The following is a 24,927-nucleotide window of genomic DNA, read 5'->3' on the forward strand; positions in this document are numbered from 1 at the left end:
AGGTCATTTGATTGTGGAGTGTACTTGGCCAAGAATTGATGTCTAATTCCAAATTCATCACACAACTCATTAATTCTAGTGTTCTTGAACTCACTACCATTGTAACTTCTAACTCTCTTGATGGTTCTTTCAAACTCAGTGTTGTCAATGAAATATGGTCAGCAGTCTACCTAGGGGTATGCCCAAGGTAGTAGATTGTCGGTAGATAGATGCGCAAGCCACAAATAAGATGGTGACGCAAGACAGACATGAGGTTTTATCTAGGTTCGGCCGCCGAGAAGGCGTAATACCTACGTCATGTGTCTGATTGTATTGTTGTATGTCAGTGAGAGATGTTTTTTAGAGGGGTCCCCTACCCGCCTTATATAGTCTGGGGGTAGGGTTACAGATCTGGAAACTAATCCTAGCCAGTTACAATTGCCATAGGTGGCCGGATAAGGATTCCTATTCTAACCGACCAGGATCTTGCTTGATCTCTAAATCTGTCTTGATTCCTTGCGTGGGATTCCGAACAGGTTGGCCGGGCCACGCGTCATCTTCTAGTGGACTAGACTCCCTGATCCAGGCCGGCCCAAGCCTAGCCATAAGGGTATAGGGGTTAATACCCCCACAGCGAGTCCCCAAGCACTATGTATTATGCTGCGACACGCCGTTCGATCTCCTTCGACTAATGCGATCCGTCTTCATGTCATCTCCAACTGATTGAAACATTGACCAATCGAATGTGCCAGCATTCTGGTCAGAACAGAGAGCAGTAGACCATGATTATAGCCAAAGATTCCGGTTGTCCGAAGAATGCATGGTGCTCTTAAAGAAAAAATAAAAAGATTTCTTTCCTTATCAAGTGTGCCCACTTGTATTTCTGAAAAGAAATGTAAGTGACCCTTGGACAATAGTAATTCTAGCAATCAGTCAAAGCATAGGGGTCAATAAGATAAACACATTCACCGCAAGGTGAAGTGTGCCCACTTAGTCCCCGAGCCTGGTAGTAGGTGACGTAGGCACGTGGTGCCAGGGTCTAAAAAGAATTTCCACTGAAGTTAAGAATCCAATCGCCGTACAAGCAATACGAGATGCACCGGTAGGTGCATCATACCGATGTAGTCCCCGAGCTTGCTGGAAGGCGAAGTATAAGCCTTGTAGCAAGGTCCAAATAAATGCCTCTCGACTATATGTGAGTACAAATCACATGTAGCTAAGGAGAGCAGTCTTTGAGCAGTGGTCAAAATAGTCCCTGAGCATGGTAGTGGTCGGAGCAGTCCCCGAGCACGGTAGTGGTCTGAAAAGTCCTCTAGCACGGCAGTGGTCTAAACAGTCCCTGAGTACGGTAGTGGTCTGGACATTCCCTAAGCACGGTAGTGGTCTGGGCAGTCCCCGAGCACGATAGTGGTCTGGGCAGTCCCCGAGCATGACAGTGGTCTGGGCAGTCTCCGAGCACGATAGTGGTCTGGACAATCCCTGAGCACGAGACATGCGGCGAAGAACCAAATGCCACTTGTACTATTATTTGGTGTATTTATTTATCTTCTTACTATGTCAAGTCCAATCTGACACGTCTGGTCAAAAAAGTAGATGGGTATAGCACGTCATACTGCCTTCTTGTCCTTTTAAGCAAACAGTCACTTGGCACCTGTAAGGAGGTGCGTCAGTGTGGGCCCTCTCGCACTAGTAACAAAGAGGCGCATACACTGATGACGAAGAGGTGCATATATTGGCATAGATCTCGAGGTTGTGAAAACAACCGTCTGTGGCGCGTGCGCACGTCTCCCAAGAATCTTGGGCAGACGAAATGGCGAAACTCATGGTTAAATATAGTATAGAATTGGAAGTTACTTTTTACCAAACCCCATTACCATTCGCCGCCGCAGCCTTCTTCTTCCTCTTGCCAACCCTAATACCTTCGAAATCATCACCAATCACTCCTCCACCGTATCCACTTTCATCAGCAAGGCCGGATTCATGGCGAAAAGTGATGCCCAGAAGAAAACCGGAGTCATGGCGAAGGAGTGGTGGAAGTCAAGAAGCAATGAGCAAACCATCGAAGACCGCGTCATCATGGGAGTACTCCACAACATGGAACTCGTAGGATGGCGCGTGTCGGAGGGCGAGGGGTACCCCGATCCACAACCAGGTGAGATTGTGGTTTTCGAAGATTTCTTCAAGCGGGGTTTTGGGTTTCTAGTGCACCCTTTCCTTCAGGGGCTCTGTCTGTATTACGAGATTGGGATTTGCAATCTGCATCCCAACTCGATTCTTCTTGTCTCCACCTTCATTCATCTTTGCAAAGCATATGGCAGCTTCTAGCCCCATTTCGACTTCTTTCGCCATCTTTTCTGTCTGTGGAAGAAAGGAAGCAGTGGCTTGAAGATAGCCAGAGGTGTGTACCTCAATCTTTGTGATGGGATGAAGGCCCAGTACCTGCACTACCCTTGGAACACTTTGCTTGACGACTGGTACAAGAAGTGGTTCTACATCCGCGAAGAGCCGAACACAATCACACTGTGCGACGTGGGGTTCATTCCAGAGAAGAAGACCAGCTGGTCGAAGAAGCCTGAGCACCTGGAACAGATCCCAGAACTACTTGGGATGATCCCGTGGAAGAAACTGGATGGTCCGAGCATGGTCGTGAACTTCATCAGCTGAAGGATCTAGCCCTGCTAGAGGAGAGTACATCCCGGCTACGAGTACCAAGGTAGCACAGACCCAACGAGGACCAGGCAAGAGGCGCTTGACAAGATCGAAGTCAAAACCAGAATTGGAGAGCTATTTAACTTAGTTGATCCAAATTATGTCAGATTGAGCGACATCGAACACGCTTTCAAGCTTGCCCGACCTCCCCCAAAGGTAAATCATCCTGCCTTGTACCCGTAGTTTTATGTTGTAACAGAAACTTACTATGTTATCTCCTTTGTGTTTCCCAGATTAATGGTCGGGATAGAGCAATAGTGTTTGTGTCTCCACCCCCTGGTGTAGATTGGCCGCAAGTTGCCGGCCCAACCGCCTAGACTAGCGCTGGGATCGAAGACGTCGACTGGGCCGTGCTCTGAGTTGGGAAGGAGGCAGTAGCCAAAGCTACTGGTAAGCGGCCGGTGGTCAGCAAGCGTCGCCAGGCAATCTTTACACTGTCAGACGATGACATAGAGGATGCAGACATCTTTCGACTCGTCCCTCAAAAGAGAAGGAGGCAACTGGTGTTGGCGGAGCAAGGTGGCTCCTCTGTGCTGGTGGGACCCACATCGCCGACCACTGCAGCGCGTAGGACAAGTGGCGAAGGGGTCGAGCACCAAGCCCCGGCATTAGTGCTGGATATAGAGGGAGACTAGGTGTCACCCACACAGCACGTGGAGCAAGCACGGCCGAAGAGGCGTGCCTTTGCCACACCATTCCACGCTTCCAATATGTAAGTATTAGTAACTTTGATGTAAGCTTGCAATTTTTATTGATTATGGTTGCCTTTTGAACAATATCTCGGATATACTAGGTCGACATCCACCGAAAATCTAGATCAACTAGCCGGGAGCGGCATGGCTCCATCGGCAAATGTAGAGAAGACTGCCCAGCAGCCGTTTATGGAGGAAAACATAGCAGAAGGTCCACTGGAGCCTCAGACCACAAGCGGTCAGACAACAGTCCCCGAGTAGGGGTCGAGGGAAGAGCCGAGCCAAGTACAAGTGCTCCGAGCACTAACCCTACTAAGGGCGACACTTCAGCACCAAGGATAATGGGACAGATCGAGGAGCAACAGCCGGAGGTGATAGCACAGAGCACGTTTGTCGATGCTATGGCCCATGGGAAGGCCATAGTGATCGCAGAAGCTGCAAACTCCAGACCAGCACTGCTACCCGAAGAAGAGGCCGAAGAGGACAAAGTAAAGGAGGTCCTGGGCCATCCACAGGACAAACGACAACATGTATATGTGTTGCGCTAGCAGAATGACCAATGGGTTGTTCATGAGGAAATCCTAGAGGTTGAAGAGACCATGAAAGTTGAACGGGCAGTGAAACGACTGGTGATGGAAGTCCAGGTATGCTTCGTTTCACCACCTGATCTTGCTATCCAGTCAAACTGTCTTACTTAGCTTTTTACATGCAGGACTTAATGAAGACCGCAAGGTACCGAAAGAAGTGCTTCGACCAGATTGAGGGGATCACAGCAAGCAACAAAGAACTAGCGGTCGAAGTGGAATGCTTACGCCACCAACTTGAAGCCACCAACCATGAGAGGACGGAGCAAGAGGCGTAGAACCAGAACCTGGTCGTCCAGCTCAGTAACAAAGAGCAGGAAAGAACAAGTAAGTTATCACTTTATCACAATGAGTGCATGACAAGTGTTGTTGCGTTGTTGGTAGTTACAGCTGTAGTGCAGGCTTAGAAGCTGAAGTAGTCCGTCTCTGAGAGGAGAATAGTCGTGTGGTCGAAGAGTGTGATCGCCTGAAGGAGGACAACAAGAAACTAGTGCACGACCAGTCGTAGCTCTGGGACCACACGACCAAGATGAAAGAGGAACTAAAAAGTAAGTGTTCCAGACCCCCTTGCTCACTTTTGTTGCCCGCTTTATCTTGTCGTGGCATGATGTTTTAATGTCTTGTGTGATTTGCAGTTTTAAAACTCAATGCCAAGAAGCATCTCGAAGTCATGATAAAAGACCATGACAGCTGGAAGGCGCAGTGCCAAGATATCACCAAGGATCGGGACGCATGGAAGAACCGGTGCCAGGAAGTGGCAACGGGCATTTTGCCAGTCCTCAACCTTATCGATCCAGCACTTACAGAGGACGTGCCAAGGACGCCACAGCTCAGACTAGTCGATAGATGCTGAAAGGCATGGGATGGTTCCAAGAGTTTGTGAAGGAGGTGGGTGAGTACACAGGCGCACATGTACTAAGCATGGTACGTGCTCACTACCCCTTGATCGATCTCAAGCGCCTAGAGGCTGGATACCCGAAGGAGGTAGATCCAGACAAGGCTGAGGAGCTTCGGATGACCCAGCTGGACTTGTCGGCAAAAATAATTGGCGACATTAACCTATGTGGAGGCGGGACAGCACCTGTATAGGGTACGCCATCAACAAATCAGCTGGGAACGCCATCAGTTTTGAGCCAATCGGTGAAGCCTACGGTCTCGACCAGCCAGGCATCGGCGGGGCCATCTTCTTTAGCTCGACCAGTACAAGAGTCCACGGGACTCGAGCACGATGTCAGGCTGAGTGAGCAGCAGGTGCCGCATGACCTGACCAGCCAATAGTATAGGCTATAGCTATAGAAGAAGATGTAGTTGTGTTATTGTAAACTTAGACCTTTTCAGGCAAGCTTGTAATAACGTAACTGTATATCAGCATAAGCTTGCTTGTTTTGTTCAAAACGTATTTAAGCTTGAATCTCGTGTTGGTGTAACTAAGTGAGAACATGTTAGCATTATGTTTAGTTGTACCAGTTTAGTCGACATGTCATCCTAAAAGGTTTGTACGGCCCTAGTTTGCCATGTGGTCGGAGTGTGAGGTGCGTAGCCTGTGCACACATAGACGCAGACAAGTCAAACCAGAGGGGACCTGCTGATCACCCATAGCGTAGAGAGCAGATCCCATGCACGTGTTGGGAGCAACCAGAGATAGGGCCTGCTTCGAAAACCCAGGAAGGAATGGTGGTCGGTTTTGACTGGTTGAGTTAGAATAACCATAGACTTCGAAGTGACACATTAGAGTGGTTGGAGAAATCATAATAGCTTTATTGAATTAAATCGAAAATACAAGAGGAGTACATATCTTAGTAGTTAAGCATAGAAATGCCTAAGCTTGTCGATGTGCCATGAATTGGGTACGTCTGTACCATCCAGGTGAGCTAACCTATAAGATGTTGGTCATGTGACTTCCTTGATCATGAAGGGCCCTTCCCATGGAGTTGTGAGTTTGTGGACACCAGCCTAATTTGTCTTCCACTTCAGGACCAGGTCCCCGACCACGAAAAACTGCTCCTTAATGTTCTTGTTGTAGTACCTGCGTAAAACAACAAGGTATTTGGCTGTACGTACGCAAGAATCAAGCCGCTTCTCTTATGCACTATTCACTTCTAGCTCCCATGCTTCATTGACCTTGTCTTCGTTGAAGTTCTCTACCCTTGCTGATCTGAAGGCTATATCCGTTGGGAGCACTGCCTCAGCACCATAAACCATAAAGTATGGTGATACACCGGTATTACGACTGGGCTGGGTTCTGAGGCCCCAGACCACGGCGGGTAACTCTTTGAGCCATCTTCTAGGAGCTTTGTCATTTTCTTTGTACATCCTCTTCTTTAGTGCATCCAAGATCATACCGTTTGCCCGCTTGACCTATCCATTAGCTCTAGGGTGTGCCACCGAGACGTATTTTACTACTATGCTCCTTTCATTGCAGAAGTCCCAAAAAGTGTTCCCGGTGAACTGAGTACCCAGATCAGTGATGATGATGTTGGGTATGCTGAAGCGGTGGATGACCTGGTCGATGAACATGATAGCCTTTTCTGAGGATGCCTATACCAGAGGCATGTACTCTATCCACTTAGAAAATTTGTCGATCAGCATAAAGACACATGTAAATTTCCTAGGGGCCAGTTTGAAGGGCCCGATCATATCCAGTCCCCAGCATGCGAAGGGCCAAGAGGCTGGTATTATCTAGATCTCTTGTGCCGGTACGTGGATTCTCTTAGCGAAGAACTGACAACCCTCATAATGGCGGACTAGCTTCTCTGCATCGGCTACCACTGACGACCAATAGAACCCTGCTCGGAAAGCCTTGCCAACCAGTGTTCTCGAGGCCGCATGGTTGCTGCAGGAGCTAGAGTGGATTTGGTCCAAGAGATGTTCACCATCCTCCTAGGTCATACACTTCATCAAGATTTCCTCCTTTGCGTTCTTGCACCATAATTTGCCATCGACGGGCAGATACTGCTTACTGCAATGCATCAGGCGCTCATTTTCCATCCGATCGGTGTAACCGCTATCATCTGTCAGGTACTTGATGAAAGGTACTCTCCAGTCAGGCTCATTAGTGGTCGAAGGTGGCTCGGTGGTGTTTGACATCAGAACCGTAGCCACCAATAGCTAGTCTAGAGGCTTGTCGACCATGGGATCTTCCTCTTCGATGGAAGGCATGAGTAGGTCTTGAATGAATACACCATGTGGGACTTTGGCTTGGGATGATCCTAACTTTGATAGCGCATCTGCTGCTTGATTTTTGTCCCAAACCACATGTGTGTACTCGATGCCGTAGAACTTGCCTTCCAGCTTTCTGATCGATTTGCAGTATGCATCCATCTTTTCGCTGGTCGTGTCCTAGTCCTTGTTAAGCTGGTTGATGACCAGAGCTGAGTCTCCATAGACATAGAGACGTTTGACACCGAGCTCGACCGCAATGCGCAAACCATGTAGGCATGCTTCATACTCGGTGGTGTTATTAGATGCTGGGAAATAAATCCTGAGGACGTACCGGAGCTGCTCCTTGGATGGTGACACAAAAAGGACTCCTGCTCCTGCACTGTCGATGTTGAGAGAGCCATCGAAGTACATCTTCCAATACTCATCGGGCCCTTGAGAGGCTGGTGTGCTTAAGTCTATCCACTCGATGATGAAATCGATGAGTGCCTGAGACTTGATTGTAGTACAGCTTGGAAATTCCAAAGAGAAAGGGCATAGCTCCATTGCCCATTTGACGATATGCCTGTTCGCATCCTTGTTACGAATAATGTCTCCCAGAGGGTACTCGGTCATGACCACCACACGATATCTGTCGAAGTAATGTTTCAACTTTCAGGATGTTATTAGTATGGCGTAGATCAGTTTCTAAATCTATGGGTACCTGGTCTTGATTCATTGAGTACCTCACTGATGAAATAGATTGGTCGCTGTACCTTGTAGGCGTGGCTAGGCTCATCGCGCTCAACCATAATGGCAGTGGAGATCACCCGATTAGTTGCCACAATGTAAAGTAGGAGAGTTTCATCTTCTCTGGGAGCAGTGAGGACCGGAGGTGATGTAAGGTATTGTTTCAGCTGTGTGAAGGCAGCGTCTGCTTCCTCCGACCACTCAAACTTCTCGGATGCTTTGAGCAGCTTGAAAAATGGTAGTCCTTTTTCTCCTAATCTTGATATGAAACGACTGAGAGCAGCCATGCATCTGGTAAGCTTCTGGACATCTTTCACCTTTTTGGGTGGCTTCATGTCTAAGACAGCTTTGACTTTCTCTGGGTTAGGGCGTATGCCATTGTAACTGACGATGTTGCCAAGCAGTATACCAGAAGGAACACCAAAGATGCACTTCTTTGGGTTTAATTTCCATTGGAATGTATTAAGGGCTACAAAGGTGCGTTCTAGGTTGTCAACAAGGGTATGTGCTTCCTTGGTTTTGACAACTACATCATCAACATAAGCCTCGATGAGGTCGTCTTTTATCTCATCTTTGAGGCAGGCCTGTATGGCACATTGGTAGGTAGCCCCGATGTTCTTGAGCCTGAATGATATGGTCGTGTAGCAGTAGACGCCGAAAGGCGTGATAAAAGATGTCTTGATCTAATCGTCCTTTTTGAGAGCGATCTGGTGATAACCAGAGTAACAATCGAGAAAGGAAAGCAACTCACAACCGGTGGTTGAATCTACAACCTCGTCTATGTGAGGTAAGCCAAAGGGGTCCTTAGGGCAGTGTTTGTTGAGATCAGTGTAATCAACACACATTCTCCATTTATTATTCTTTTTGCGTACAAGAACTGGGTTGGCTAACCACTCCGGATGATACACTTCTTTGATAAATCTGGCTACCAAAAGCCATGTAACTTCTACCCTAATCGCCTCCTTCTTGTCGTGAGCGAACCGTCGTAGCTTTTGCTTGATAGGTTTGGCCTTGCCGTTGACATTCAAGGAGTGCTCAATCAAGTTCTGAGGTACACTAGGCATGTCAGCAGGTTTCCATGCGAACACATCCATGTTGCTCCACAAGAACCTGATGAGCGTGTCTTCCTATTTGGGATCTAGGTTGGCCCTGATAAGGGCCGTCTTGCTGGGATCACCGTCGACCAGCTGGATCACCTTGTGCTCCTTGGACTTGATGTTCTTGCATGGAGCCTCGAGCTCTAGGATCTCTAGGTGGTCGGCTGAGGTCTTCTTGGCATCGAGCATGGTCTCAGCCATGCGAATAGAGAGGTTGTGAGCCTCTGCTATTTTGAAGCTGTCGTCCTTGCAGGTATAAGCTGCGTATATGTTGCCCCTGAGAGTTCGAACTCCTTTCTCGGTAGGCATCTTGAGCACCAAATACCTTTAATGAGGTATGGCCATGAACTTGGTGAGCGATGGTCGACCAAGGATAGCATGGTAGGTGCCATCGAAGTCAGCGACCATGAAGTTGACGTAGTCAGTGTGGAAGTGGTTCGAGGTCCCAAATTGCATAGGTAGCGTGATCTACCCGAGAGGTGTAGAGCTCTGTCTGGGGAGAACACCCCAGAATTGTGCCTCGTATGGCTTGAGATCCGCCTAGGTTATCTTTAGGGCTGGCAGACTATTCTTGAACAGTATATCGATGGAGCTAATGCCATTAATTAGCACTCTGTCGAACTGAACCTTGTTGATACAAGGATCAAGGATCAGGGGAAAATGTCCTAGTACAGGTATTGCGGCCCATTGGTCCTTTCTGCTGAAGGAGATCTCACGGTGAGACCAAGGGGGGAGCCATGGATCGGTAATGAGGTTGTCGGTGTTGGCCACGTTCAAGCAAGCATGGGCGAGTAGCTTGCATTCTCATTTGGTCTCGATGGACACTTTGCCTCCAATGATGGTGTGCACGCAATCAGTTGGCTTGACATACTTGTGACGGGGATCTGCGTCTTCATCATCATTGTCCTCGTTGCGCTGATCCCTTGTGTTGTTAGGCTTGTCGGATGTATCCAGAGCCTGTTGACGCATGTAGATAGACTTGAGAACGTGGCAATTCTCCATCGTATGGTTTGACTTGGGATGGAGCTGGCAGGGCCCTTTCAATGCTTTGGCGTAGTCTTCTTCGTAGTTATGATGTCTGCCACCTTTTTAATGATGTTGACCTCGCCATCTCTTCCCGAGCATGCTTGCCCCTGTAATCGTCACGGCGGTTACGCCGCTGATTACGTTGATCGCGGTGGTCGCGGGAGTCGTTGCACTGGTTGCAGTGGTCAAAATTGTCGTTCCGACCATGATTGCCGTGGTAGTCATCGTGGTGTGGGGGTGGTTGGGGCGTGGAACCCTTGCTGCTTCTTCGATAACTATCTTTTTAGCTTCATCGGCATCCGCATATTTCTTAGCAGTGGCCAGGAGCGCTGTGATTGATTTAGGTCTCTTACAGAGGAGCTTGTCCCTTAGGGCATCGTGGAAGCGGAGGCCAGTGATGAAAGCCTCGATTGCCTCATTGTCGGAGATTGATGGGACCTTGATGCGCATCTCCGAGAAACACCGGACGTACTCGCGCAGTGGCTCATCTTTCTGACCTCGAATCCGCTGTAGATCATATTTGTTTCCTGGTTGCTCGCAAGTAGCAATGAAGTTGTTGATGAAAGCTTGCTTGAGCTCCTACCAAGAATTGAAGTAGTTCGCTGGCAAGCTGACCAGCCATTGGTGGCCTGCATGGCCGATGGTGACTGGGAAGTAATTAGACATGATGTGCTCATTAGCCATGGCTGATCTGCACACGGTTTCGTAGAGCATAACCCATAATTCGGGATTCTCCTTGCCGTCGTACTTCTGAAGCTTCTCGAGTTTGAAGTTCTTGGGCCATATGACTTGGCGAAGGTGAGAAGTAAACTGCTTCAAACCCAGAGGGCTGTGGGTAGTATCGTATTCCATACGACGATGGCTTTCGTGGGATGCACGATCCTGGGCTCTCTGGTTGATGCGATCGCGTAGATCGTGTTCTCCGAGGTAATGGCGGAGATCATTATTGCCATCACGGCGATCCCGGTTGCCACCCTGGTTAACCCTGCAACCGTGGATATCACGGCGATTATCATGGTTGTCTCGACGGTTGTCGTCCTGGAAGTTGCGGCGGTTGTCGTCTCGACCACCATCATGGCCACTGTTTCTGCCTTGATGGTTGTCTAAGGGGTCATCGTTGCGCGAGCCACGTTGGTTGAGTGGTTGTGAGTGACTTGAGTACTGGCAGCTGTAGCTTGACTCGACTGAGACGGATGGAGCCCGGGCTTGATTTACAATCTCTGCGGTCTGAGCCATAGCAGCCGTCAAATAAGCTTGTATATCATCGCGAACTGCCTAGGTTTCCGGGGTATTGGGTAGTCGTTGCATTGTCGCCATAGCAACAGCTACGTTGGCGCTTGGAGTCCTAAAGACCTATTTGTCCCCCACCCTGTCGAAGGCATTATTGAGGTCACGTGGCTGGACCCTTATGCGTCGTGCCTCCTCTTCTGCCTCGGCTTCGATTTGTCGACGATTAAACCGGTCAATATTGCGTGCTTCGCGTGCAAGCCTTTCTTGTTCTGTTTCACCGACTGCCGGTGGTTCATCATTACTGACAACATTGATCAAGTCCCCTCGCCTTGGTGGGAAAGACGGGAATTATGGGAACCCCAGGGCATGGTCTGGGATATCCATATCATATTCAACGCCTTCATCGTCATGATGCTGGAGCTCGGTGTGGACAGAGGCATTAGATACGATGCCACACGAGGAGCTGGAGCCACCCTCTTGGACTGTGTGGATGAATCCTTCTCGATAATCCTCAATCTGGACCATGTTGAAGAAGTTACATAGGCCGTAGGGCTGGGCCTGGTAGTTCTCCGTCGAGGCTTCGTACTCAGAGAGCTGGAGACCCATCGTGGAGGCTGGCCGACGACAAGCAGAGCACCCTTTAGGAATAGATGTGACCCCAAGATCCATACCGAGTCGTGCAGGACGACTGGTCCGAGCTAGTTGGGTAGATCTATTGTGGGTAGTGGTTACCTGCTCATTAGGTTGACTTTGAATTGAACTTACTAGAGCTAGGGTTTCAGCAAGTTTGGTGCCGACCCGATCGATGGAGTCGAGCAGGTCGGTGTTGTCGATCTGCTTCCCTTTATAGCGAGGAAGTGGACGACGGGTTGTTGGCGTGGCTGAAGATGATGCGGGCATGGTCAGAGCTAGATCCACCATGGTCGAAGCTAGATCCACCATGGTCAGAGCCATACCCATCGTGGTTGGAGCCATAGCTGATGCAGGTGAAGCAGTGGTTGACGTAGATTGAATCCGCGCCTCCTCCGTGGTCATGGCGATGAAGTCGTCGAAGCCAGTGGTCTAGGTGATCTGGCCGATGGTGAACGTGAGGCCGTTCGGTGTAGCCATGGAGCCAGAGATGATGACCATCTTGTTCACTTGGAGAGCAGTATGCCCACCCCCTACCTAGCGCACCACTGTCGACGAAATATGGTCGGCAGTCTACCTAGGGGTATGCCCAAGGTAGTAGATTGTTGGCAGACAGATGCGCAAGCCACAAACAAGATGGTGACGCAAGACAGACACAAGGTTTTATCCAGGTTCGGCCACCGAGAAGGCGTAATACCTACGTCCTGCGTCTGATTGTATTGCTGTATGTCAATGAGAGATGTTTTTTAGAGGGGTCCCCTGCCTGCCTTATATAGTCTGGGGGGCAGGGTTACAGATCTAGAAACTAATCCTAGCTAGTTATAATTGCCATAGGTGGCCAGATAAGGATTCCTATTCTAACCGACCAGGATCTTGCTTGATCTCCAAATCTGTCTTGATTCCTTGTGCGGGATTCCGAATAGGTTGGATGGGCTGCGCGTCATCTTCTAGTGGACTAGACCCCCTGATCCAGGCCGGCCCAAGCCTAGCCATAAGGGAATAGGGGTTAATACCCCCACAATTGTGAATGCCCTTAATAAATGATTTGAATGTTGCAAACACATCACTTTTATCCACTAGAAAGAATACCCAAGTGTATCTAGTGTAATCATCCACTATCACAAAGCCATATTTGTTACCACCAATGCTAGTGTATTGAGTTGGCCCAAACAAATCCATGTGCAATAACTCAAATGCTTTACTAGTGCTCATCATGCTTTTCTTAGAATGGGTGTTTCTAACTTGTTTGCTGACTTGACAAGAGCTACAAAGTGTATCCTTCTCAAACACAACATCTTTTAAGCCTCTAACCAAGTCATGCTCAACCAATCTATTCAATTGTTTCATTCCAACATGACCAAGCCTTCTATGCTATAACCAACCCATGCTAGACTTAGTGAACAAACATGTAGATAATTTAGCTTCACTAGCATTGAAATCAACCAAGTATAGATTCTCATATCTAAAGCCTTTGAATATCAAGTTAGAGCCATCTACACATATGATCTCTACATCATCTACCCCAAATATGCATTTGAATCCAAGATCACACAATTGAGCCACAGATAGCAAATTTAAGTTCAAGCTCTCTACAAGCAATACAATGGATATGCTCATGTCATTGGATATTGCAATCTTACCAAGCCCTTTGACCTTGCCTTTGCCATTGTCCCCAAATGTGATACTATCATATCCATCATTGCCATTGGTATTGATTGAATTGAATATTCTTGCATCACTGGTCATGTGTTGAGTGCACCCACTATCAAGAACCCAATGCCTTCCTCCGGCTTTGTAATTGACCTACAAAAGAAGATCAATTCTTTTTAGGTACCCAAACTTGCTTGGGTCCTTGAAGGTTAGTCACTAAGCTCTTTGGTACCCAAATGGCTTTCTTCTTTGAGCCCATCCATGGTGCACCAATGAACTTAGCCTTTACACCATTTGCACCCTTGGTAAGTATATAGAAAGAATCAAGCTTAATGGAGGATACATTAGCTTGTGGCTTCTTTTTCATGCACTTTTGCTCTATATGACCAACTTGCTTGCAACTAGTGCAAAACCAACCATTGTTCATCACAAAACTAGTCTTGTGAGGAGCAAAGGCCACCTTGCTTTTATTGGGGATATAGCCCAATCCCTCTTTGTAGAGAGAGGCTCTTTGGCTACCCAAGCACATAAGCAAGCGGTCCTCACCACCATAGGCCTTAGCCAAGATGTGAGTGAGCTCATTGACCTCCTTCTTGAGAGTCTCATTCTCATCCATTAGTGAGGCATCACAAGTGAAACCATCACTACTAGATGAGGTGGAAGTAGAAGTACTACAAGAAGGGTTAGCAAGAGCAACAATGATAGGCATAGATAATGATTCATCCATTATATCACAAGTTAAGCCTACATCACAAGTCTCAATATGCTTCTTTTTATTTTGCTCAACAAGCAAAGAGGAATGAGCTTTTTTAAGCTTCTCTTAATGTCAAAGTGTTCTTTAGCATCTTCTAGCATGTCAAATAATTCATCTTTAGTGGGTTCATCATGATCACTATCACTATCATTTTCATTATCATGTTCCTCATCACTTCCATCATCATAAATTTGTACCTTAGTGGCCTTAGCCATGAAGCATGATGGAGTGTCAAAGAGAGAGGGCTTCTCATTGATAGCAATGCTTGCAAATGCCTTCTTTTTGGTGGTCTTGTCATTGTCACTATCATCATCATCACTTGAGGAAGCATCACTATCCCAAGTGACCATATATGAACCACCCTTCTTCTTCTTCTTGAAGGTCATTCTGCCCTTCTTCTCTTTCTTTTCTTTCTTTTCCTTCTTGTCCTTCTTCTTGTTCTTCTTGTTGTCATCACTATGGTCGCTATTGTATGGGCATTGAGCAACACGATAATCCTAGCTACCACACTTGAAACACCTCATTGTTTCATCCTTGTTCTTTGACGATGACTTCTTCCTTCTTGCATGATAGCCCTTCTTCACCATGAATTTGCCCAATCTCTTCACAAAGAGAGCAATCTTCTCATCATCAAACTCATCAAAGCTTGAGTCTCCATCTTCACTTGATGATTCTTGCTTTGCCTTGCCCTTGGATGATGTGGCCTTGAATGCCACACTCTTCTTCTTCTCATTCTTCTTCTCATCTTTCTTCTCTTTATTTTCTTCCTTCTCATCATTATCTCTATAAGCATCATCGGTCATGATATCTTCCAAGATTTAATTTGGTGTCATTGTGTCCAAACCGGTCCTCACTGGCAAGGTGATCAACATGCCAAATCTTGTGGGTAAGCATCTCAAGAACTTATGAGCGAAGCCCTTGTCCTCCACCTTCTCACCAAGTGCTTTGAGATTATTGACAAGCACTTCCATCCGATGGAACATATCCGGCACACTTTCATCATCCTTCATCTTGAAGCTAGCAAATTTCTCCTTGAGAATGCATGCCTTTGCACCCTTTATTGCCTTGGTGCCCTTGAATGATTCTTCTAACTTCTTCCAAGCCTCATGAGCCATCTCAATATTCTTGATTTGCTCAAATGTTCTCTCATCAATTGCATCATAAATGGCACTTAGAGCAATGTTATTGTTTTGGAGAAGCACTTCTTCGGCCACAGTGAGATTCTCTGGATCATCAATCTCAATTTTGGTTTCTACCACCTTCCACACTCTTCTATTGATTGACTTGATATGTGTGGTCATCTTTGATTTCCAATATAGATAATTTATGCCATCAAATTGGGTGGCTTCTTGGTGTTGTTGATTTGAGCCACTTTTACGCCGAAGGTTGTTAAGCCTCAAATCACGGTGACCTTGGCTCTAATACCACTTGAAAGGTCCTAATGGCTAGAGGGGGGTGAATAGCCTATTAAAAATTTCTACAACAACACTTAACCAACCGGTTAGACAATTATGAGGCAAATCAAGTGTTGCGCTAGCCTACTAAAAATGCAAGCCACCTACCACAATTCTAGTTTCTATAGTTTCTAACCACACAATGGCTATGTCCCTATCCTAAGTTAGTGTGCTCTCAAAAGCTAACTAAAGAGCCACACTAACCAAACTACAAGCTATCACGATTAGCTACACTAAAGAGCTTGACAACTAGTTTACGGTAATATAAATAGAAAGTGAGCAAGATGGTTATACCGTCGAGTCGAGGAATGAACCAATCAATCATAAGAATGAATACCAATGAAGACCAATCACCTTGGAATCAAATGATGACATAATGATTTTTTACCGAGGTTCACTTGCTTGCTAGCAAGCTAGTTCTCGTTGTGACAATTCACTCACTTGGAGGTTCATGAGCTGATTGGCATCACCCACCAAACCCTCAATAGGGTGCCACACAACCAACGCAAGATGAGGATCGCACAAGCCACGAGCAATTTACTAGAGTACCTTTTGGCTCTCCTCTGGGGAAAGGTAAAGAACCCCTCACAATCACCACGATCGGAGCCAGAGACAATCACCTTCGCTCGACAATCCTTGTTGCCCCAAGCCATCTAGGTGGCGGCAACCACCAAGAGTAACAAGTGAAACCCATAGTGAAACACGAACACCAAGTGCCTCTAGATGCAAACACTCAAGCAATGCACTTGGATTCACTCCCAATCTCACAAAGATGTTGAATCTATGATGGAGATGAGTGGGAGGGCTTTGGCTAAGCTCACAAGGTTGCTATGTCAATGCAAATGGCCAAGGGAGTGAGCTTGAGTCAGCCATAGGGCTTAAATAGAAGCCCCGCGAAATAGAGTCATTGGCTTAATTATTGGGTTGACTGCGCATCGACCGGACGCGCAACTCATGTGCACCGAATGCATCGGTCGTGAATACCAGACACGTCCGGTAGGTCAACCGAACGCGTGCGGTCGCTCCCTGATCACCATGTGTCTAGTTTCAAAATGAATTAGCCATTGCTTCCCACACTCACTTGTGACCGGACGCTCTGACCGGACACTGAGCCGCAGCGTCTGGTCGAGTCCAGTGAGTTCCCTAGGCTGACCGGATGCATCCGGTCACTCTGGACCTGACATAGGAGACACAGTGTCCGATCGAGTCTAGTAAGCTCCTAGGTTCGACCGAAAGCGTCTGGTCACTTTGGATCGGACGCTCCCAGCGTCTGATCAACTATTACACTAAACATCGACTTCATTGTTTCACACCGGACACGTCCGGTCGCTGCCTAAGCTAGAGTTCGGTCCTTAATACCGGACGCGTCTGGTCTCCATACCAGACACATCCGATCCAGCGCGACTAACTCTTTTTCAACTCTATCTTCTTCACCCTTGCTCAAATATGCCAACCACCAAGTGTATCACCTTATGCACATGTGTTAGCATATTTTCACAAATATTTTCAAGGGTGTTAGTACTCCACTAGATCCTAAATGCATATGCAATGAGTTAGAGCATCTAGTAGCACTTTGATAACCGCATTTCAATACGAGTTTCACCCCTCTTAATAGTACAGCTATCGAACCTAAATGTGATCACACTCACTAAGTGTCTTGATCACCGAAACAAAATGGGTCCTACCATTTATACCTTTGTCTTGAGCCTTCTATTTTTCTTTCTTCTTTTCCATGTGTTGGTGTTTCGGACCAGGGGGTCCTCAACCAACCAGTGAATTTGAACTGCATGCTCCCGATTCCGGATGGTGATGCAAAGAGACACAAGGTTTATACTGGTTCAGGCAATCGATGCCCTACGTCTAGTCTGAGAGATCGATCTTGTATTCCTTGCACCGAAGTGCTCGTAGTAGGGGGTTACAAGCTAGGGGAGAGAGGGAGCTAGTCCTAGGTCTTGGCAAGGTGTCCTATGGGCCGTCTGAGACGTTGCTCTCAGGTGGTTGTGAGGTGTGCGTGTGTTACAATGTGTTCCTCCTTTTTCCTCCCTTTTTCTAAGTGGCCCAAGTCCTCTCCTTTTATAGTTGAAGGGAGGACAGGGACAGTACATGTGTTCAACTATGCGGCGTCGTGCCAATAGGGGCAGCATGTCCAAGCCCTGTGGCCTATTCCTGTGGCGGCGTGGTCATCGGAGTGGTCCGTCCTTGGAGCATTGGGGTGGCGTGCCTATCCCATCCGATCTTGTGCATCATGAGAGCCCTGGGACTGCCCTGGAGTGAGTGCAGCGGTGGACGTGCAAGCCACTGTGGATGGACTGTGCATGAGGCTAAGGCTTGGTCGGTGCCGAGGCTGCACCGCAGTGGGGGGTCTCGGCGGGCACAAACCCCGAGATAGCCGAGACCTTGGTGCATAGTGCCGAGGCCCCGAGTGGGCGGCTGACCTGGTGCGCCGGCTTGGAGGCGGTGATAACCTGGGCCAAGTTGTCCATGTCGCGTTGTTTTCGAGGCGGGGATCATGGAGCACAGTGCAGTGTGGGCACTGATCGTGGGCACAGTTTCAGAACACTGTGGCCGGTAATCCCTGCCGTGCCCTGTCCCAGCCGGTATGGCGTTGATGCGACCTCAGGTCCCGTCGGCCATCCTATGGCGTCGAGCCATTGTCCGGCTAAGATTGCGGGAGTGGTTGAAGTATTAATGAGACATGACGTGCTGTCGGGAAGACCGGCCGAGGCGGGGGCGACAGACTATGGATAAGCTGGTCTCACGTGATACAGGGAATGAGGCCTCGCGTGAGATGGAGAGCGGAGCCTCGTGCAAGACAGAGATCGGACTCCTTGCCGAGGCCTTTCGTGAGAAGCCTCGCACGATACAGAGAAGGCACCCCCTGCCGAGGCCTTCTGTGGAGAGCCTTGCGCGAAGCTAAGATCGTGTTCCCTGCCGAGGCCTTCCGTGGAGAGCCTCGTGCGAGGCGGAGATTGCATCAGGACACCGAGACCTCATGCGCGAGGCTCGAGGCGAGGCGGAGGGCCTGGTGGGCTCGGACGTGGTGGGTGAGGGGCCCATGGCTTACCTTCCAGCTTTGTTTTTTGATGGGACTTAAGTGACCCCTTTGATTGTTCGCTCGGGGTACCCCATTCTAAGGTACTCGACAATAGCCCCCGAGCCTCCGGGGGAGTGCGTGCACTCTCCCTGAGGGTTTGCCAAGGCTTGGTTTATACCTGCCCCTGTAGGAGTTGGGTTTTGTTTCTTGAGGTTCCGTGGGTGCGCGCGAGCGCACCCGTTGGGTGTAGCCCCCGAGGCCCTGGAGGAGTGGAGTTACTCCTCCAGGGGCTTTTTTCATTTTCGCGTTTAAGCGAGTAGTTTTTTATCGCATTTGTCGAGCCCATAAGCGTAAGTTCGGGTTGCAGGGGTCTCGGCGAGGCTGTAGGAAGAGCCCCCTAGCCTCCGCACAGAGCGAGAGGTTTATCAGGGGTCCCCCAGACTTCGGGTACGACCCTCACGCTTCCTTTCGCTCAGAAGGAGGGGTGGAATGTGCTAGGCTACCCTCGATGAGCACGAGCGTGGACACTTCCGGTGAGCTATTATCGGGTGAGTTCGAGTGGAGGCCTGTACCCCATTCGCTAGGGGATGGCTAGCGGTCCAGAGATGCATTCCAAGAGTACCAGAGGGTTTCTCTAGTGGGTGCTGAGGCCATTCGCTGGGCCTCGGTGGCTCGGTGCCTCCCTACGGTGGGATCCCATTTGGATACTTCCCTGCTGGTCTCGGACATGACTTAGGATGCCCCGAGCGACTATTCACTCAGGCCTGGGCCATTCGTAGGCTCGCCTTGAAGTCATCCCTGACTCTGTTGCCCTGGGGCAGCTGTCGAAACCTCTTGGAAGCCCAGCCTTCGAACCCCTAGACCGTAACGGGCTCGGTGCCCTTTATCGTGTTTTGTAATTAAACCTCTAGCGTGGGCTGGGACCATTTGTCTTGGTCTTGGGTGCAAGAAGAGCCCCCAAGCCTCCGCCTGGAGCAAAAGGGCGGTCGGGGGTCCCCTAACTTTTTCATCCGACCCTCACATATCCTTTTCGTTCGGACGAAGGGTTTGTTTGCTGAGCCCATTCTGGTCTTAGCAAGGTTGCAGGAAGAGCCCCTAGCCTCTGCGTGGAGCAAGAGGGCCGTCGGGAGTTCCCCTGGCTTTTTATATGCCCCTCGCGCGTGAGGGTTTGTTTGTCGAGGCCCCTTTTGGGCACGAGCCCGGGTTGTGGGGTCTCAGCGTATTTGTAGGAAGAGCCCCCTAGCCTCTGCACAGGGTGAGAGGGCCGTCAGGAGCTCCCCTATCTTTTTATACGACCCTCACGCTTCCTTTTTGCTCGGAAGGAGGGTTTGTTTTGCCGAGCCCCTTTGAGTGCGAGCCAGGGTCACTGGGTCTCGGCAAGGTTGCAGGAAGAGCCCCCTAGCCTCTGCATAGAACGAGAAGGCCGTCGGGGGTTCCCCTGACTTTTTGTGCGACCCTCACGCTTCCTTTTCACTTGGAAGGAGGGGTGGAATGTGCCTCGCTACCCTCGGTGGGCACGAGCGGTGGCACTTCCGGTGAGCTGTTATCGGGTAGTCCGAGTGGAGGCCCGAACCCTGTTCGCTAGGGGATAGCTAGCGGTCTAGAGACACACTCCAAGAGTACCAGAGGATGTCCCCAGTGGGTGCCGAGGCCGTTCGCTGGGCCTCGGTGGCTCGATGCCTCCCTACGGTGGGATCCCATTCGGAGACTTTCCTGCCGGTCTCGGACACGACTTTGGGTGTCCCAAGCATTTCACTTGCTTGGGCCTTGGCCCTGTATAGGCTCGCCCACGGTTGTCCCTGACTCTATTATCATGGGGCAGCTATCAAAACCCTTTGGGGCCTAGCCTTCGAACCCCTGGATCGTAATAGGCTCAGAGCCTGGTTCCTTCATACAAAAGGAATAGGCTACGGGGAATATCTTCCCCATTGGCTCGACAACAGGTGGTGCGCCTTTTGAGGCGGTTTCATGGGGAGACGAAACGATGCCTACTACCATAGTGGTCGAGCATGACATGGTGGATGGGACGCAACTGTCCTCGCATTTAATGCGGGAGACGTGGGCGTGTGGGCCGGCGAAATCGGCTCGTGGTTAACTACGCCAGATCGGGGGGAAAATCTCCTCGATTTCGTCGCCCGTTCGTTTCGCCTCCTCCCTGCATAAATACCCGAAGAGTCTCGCCCCTCCTCATCTTACCTTGCCTGCATTAGCATTGCCTTCATTGAGCCACCGCTAGAGCATCGGGTGCCGGGAAGAAGAGGAGAGAAGAGCGAGCCTAGGGAGAAAGCGAGAAAAAAACGAGAGCATGGGAGAGAGAAAAAAACTCACTGTCGCACCCGATTCCTCCATCGCACCCATGGCCGGCGATATCATCGTTGTTGAGGCGAACCCCTGGGACCCGTCGGACGTCACCGAGGAGATGCTTCAGTCGCTTGTCGACGGTGGACTCCTTCGCCCGGTGATAGACCCCAGCAGGCCAGAGTGGATTGCTCCATACGGCGAGCCGGAGCCAAGGCCTCGCGACAGCTACGTCATGAGCTTTGTCTCTTTTCACGAGTGCGGCCTCGGCATCCTAGTGGACCAGTTCATGCGGGTGCTCCCGCACTACTACGGCGTGGAGCTCCACAACTTCAATCCCAACTCCATCGCTCAGGCGGCTATCTTTGTTGCCGTCTGCGAGGGGTATTTGGGGATTGCTCCCCATTAGGAGTTGTGGCTCCACCTATTCTGGGCAAGGCATACTACCAAGCCAATGGGCACATCGGGTAAGAGGAAGGCGACGAGGGCCGGCGGCTGCACTCTCCAAGTGCGTCAGGACCGCCTGCACCTCTACATCCCAGCCCAACTCGTGTCCTCCAATCGCCGGTGGTACACGAGTTGGTTCTACCTCCGCAACGATGATGGAGGACTTCCCCCTACACTGGGCGGATTGTGGGGAGTTGCCTAGAGAGGTGGAAGTATGGCATCCCGAAGGACGACCAGCCCAAGCTGTAGCCGCTTCTAGAGGGGCTAGCGAGGCTGCGGGGCCACGGTCTCACCGTGGCTGTGGTCGTGGCTGCCTTCCACCGCCGGAGGGTGCTGCTGCTGATGGCTCGGTGCCGGCGGCTATTCGAGATGAAGCCGGGTGAGCCCATGGAGGGCACCCGGATGTCCTCCTCTGCCCTTTCTGACGAGGAAATTCTTTGTCGGGTGGGGGAGACGGTAGAGGCGAAGCTGCAAGGCGGCAACTTGACCCCTATCGTGATGCGGCCATCGCGGGGGTTCCTTTTGCTGGTAAGTCATGTGCCGCTATAGCCTCTAAGCCTCCTCAATCTCCCCTTACCCCTTGTTTCCTTATGCGCGTCCGTCGTTCCTACAGGGGATGAGGGACATGCGCTCCTCTCCTCCGCTCATTCCCGAGGACACGAGGCGGCGGGCGATCAACCGTGCGCACGCCGACGCATAGAAAAAATGGAAAGACGCCAAGGCGGCAAAACTCACGGAGCAACTCCTCGTGCGCGAGGAGCTGGATAAGCGCCGCCGTCAACAAAGGAAGGAGGGTCTCCCGCTGGAGGAATCCCCATCGATGTCGCTATCGACGGAGGCCTCGGACGGGGATGACAGGGGCGAGGCAAGGTGAGGTCCCCTGGACCACCTTCCTAACATAGTGGATGTGGTGCCCGGGGCGTTGGCTAGCAGCTCGGCACTCTCGGGAGGAGGAGGAGAAGCGGACCCAGGGCCGGCGGTTGCCCGCTCCGGGGCTGAGGCCGACACACCCGAGGCGCAGGCATTGGGCAAACGCGCCGTCAGCCCAGTGGGCCCGGCGACCGTGGTGGAGCAAGTGGCGGTGGAGTCGACGCCACCGCCTTCGCAAAGGAACGAGGGGGCGCCGGGGTCCATTGAGGACCGACCAGCACCAATGGATACGGAGGCGACGCCTCTGCCGCCACCTCCGCCGTTGCGGATGAGGTTTGCCATGACGAAGCAGCTGCCGCCCCGATCAAGGTAAGTGTATTTTTGGCCGGGTCATAGCGCCCTCCGTTCGCTTTTTTGGTCTCGCGCTGACCCTGTAGGTTATTTTTCCTTAGTCGGAAGCGGCCTGCGGATGAACTCCCCTTGGTGCCCCTTAAGGCACTTAAGGCGAGTCCCGGCTCCTCCGCCCACTAGGTGGTGGAGGCACAAGCCGCTATCCAACGCGGTGCGGCATCGGTGAGGGTCGACCTGAAGGGGCCGGCCGCCCAGGGAGGGGTTGTTGAGGCGGCCCCTACATAGACAAGGGAGGGAGCGCTTCCGCCTCGTGGGGGCGAGGCTCATGAGTCGGATGGGGCCGGCGTGCCCTTGGTTGCCGAGGCCCCCGGGGTCTCCGAGGCTAAGGTGACGGAGGCCACGGCGCCCACGACCGCCGAGACCACAGTGGCCGCGGTCGGTGTCTCTGCGTCTGCCGAGGCCACGATGACAGAGGCCGAAGCCCCTGAGACCATCGAGGCCATAATTGCAGAGGCTGGAGCCCCCGAGATCACCAAGGCCATCGTGATGGCGGCGAGGCCATCTGTCCAGGAGGCGGAGATGAAGGCAGCGGAGGCCTCGGTGGCGCCCTTGGTTTAGGGATCGCCGCTGTTGTGAGAGAGCGCCCGGGAGGCAGAGGTCTATCCGATCTCCTCCGATGATACTTCCCGGGCGCGAGAGGTGGTCGACGCCGAGGATGCTGGTGCCATGGAACAGCCAGCACCGGTCTTGGACGAGGGAAGCTCGGCCCTCATGCGGGCGCGACCTGAGCCTCGCGGGTGGGATCACCCGCGAGTACAGTGGCGGAGCCGGGACGACCCTAAGGGGGAGCCTCTGTTCGCCCTCGAAGATGCAGCCGAGGGCGGGCGTTGGGGCACCTTCGAGCAATACCGCCAGCTGGTGGAGCGGTCGCTATGGACGGCTCTGTCCGTGGTGGCCGATGAACTGCCTAGAGTCGCCCAGGTTCGCATTTTCCTTTCCCACGTGACGTTGTCCTTTTCTGGTTTTGTTGCAATCAATGACCCCTGTTCTACTTCCTCAGGAGCTCAAGACCCGGTCCCTTGGGAAGTCGGTCTTTCTCCGGTGGGAGAGGGGCGTCTGGGACCAGCTTCAGCGGCAGAAGGGTCTTCTTGCCGGCGCCAACGAGCTCCTATCGGTGCGGAGCACGGAGGTAGAGGACCTCCACCTTCGTTGTGCCGACGCGAAGGTCAAGGTGGCCACGGCCCAGACGCAACTCGCCCCTCTGGTGGCACAGGTGAAGGAGTTGGAGGAGGAGCTCACCCTCTGGCGGTGCGGGTGAAGGAGTTGGAGGAGGAGCTCACCCGCGCGGAGTTGAAGCTATGGCCTCGGCCATGGATCTCGTGGGGCAGCTGGGGGCAGAACAGAGGGCGCACCAGCTGACGAAAGGTGCCTTGGACAAGGCCCTTGCTGCAGCTGAGGCCTCACGGACCAAGGCTGTAATTTGGAGGGGGACGGTCGGGGGTGAGTTATAGTCCCCTCATTTTGTTTTCTTTTCCTTGTGTTCGCTCCCTAACTCCCTTGTGTGACATAGAGCTAGGGAGCGAAGCTTCCAGGGCGGCCGACGCTTCTCGGGTCGAGGCCCAGTGCTTGAAGGAGGAGGCCAAAGCTTCCTGGGCTGAGGCCCTATGCTGGAAGGAGAAGACCGAGGCCTGTCAGGTCGAGACCCGACGCTGGGAGCAGAAGGCCAAGGGTGAGTTCCGTGGGCCTCCACCCCTAACTTAGGTTGTTTTTTCCCTCGCTTGACCTCATTCCATTTTCTGTGGTGCAGAGTCAGAGGCGGAGATCACTCGGGCCACCGAGGCTTCCAGCGCGGTGTAGACGGTGCTCGAGACCGAGATCGGGGAGCACGAGGCGCTGAAACGTGCTGCCCTTTCTGCCTACGAGGCCTTGGAGGTTGAAGGGGTTCAGTCAAGCAACTCCCTGGGGAGCTATTTGATTGCACTGAGCAACTAGTTGCGCGAGCGACTCCGAGGGGCGCTACACATGGGTGTCAAGCACACGCTAGCCGTCATCTCTTCTCACTATGTCGGCGTTGACCTCCCGGCCATTAGTGATGGGTATGTCCTGCCTGATGATGAGGAGGAGGCTGACGCGGCGGTCACGAAGCTGATGGGGGCGGCAGAAGGCCCTGGCACGGCGCTGGCGACGCTCTTTGAAGAGGAGGTGGTTCCTCCCCTACCACCCGCCGGTGTTGA

Source organism: Miscanthus floridulus, chromosome 9, assembly GCF_019320115.1.
Source record: "Miscanthus floridulus cultivar M001 chromosome 9, ASM1932011v1, whole genome shotgun sequence".
Classification (NCBI taxonomy): Eukaryota; Viridiplantae; Streptophyta; class Magnoliopsida; order Poales; family Poaceae; genus Miscanthus; species Miscanthus floridulus.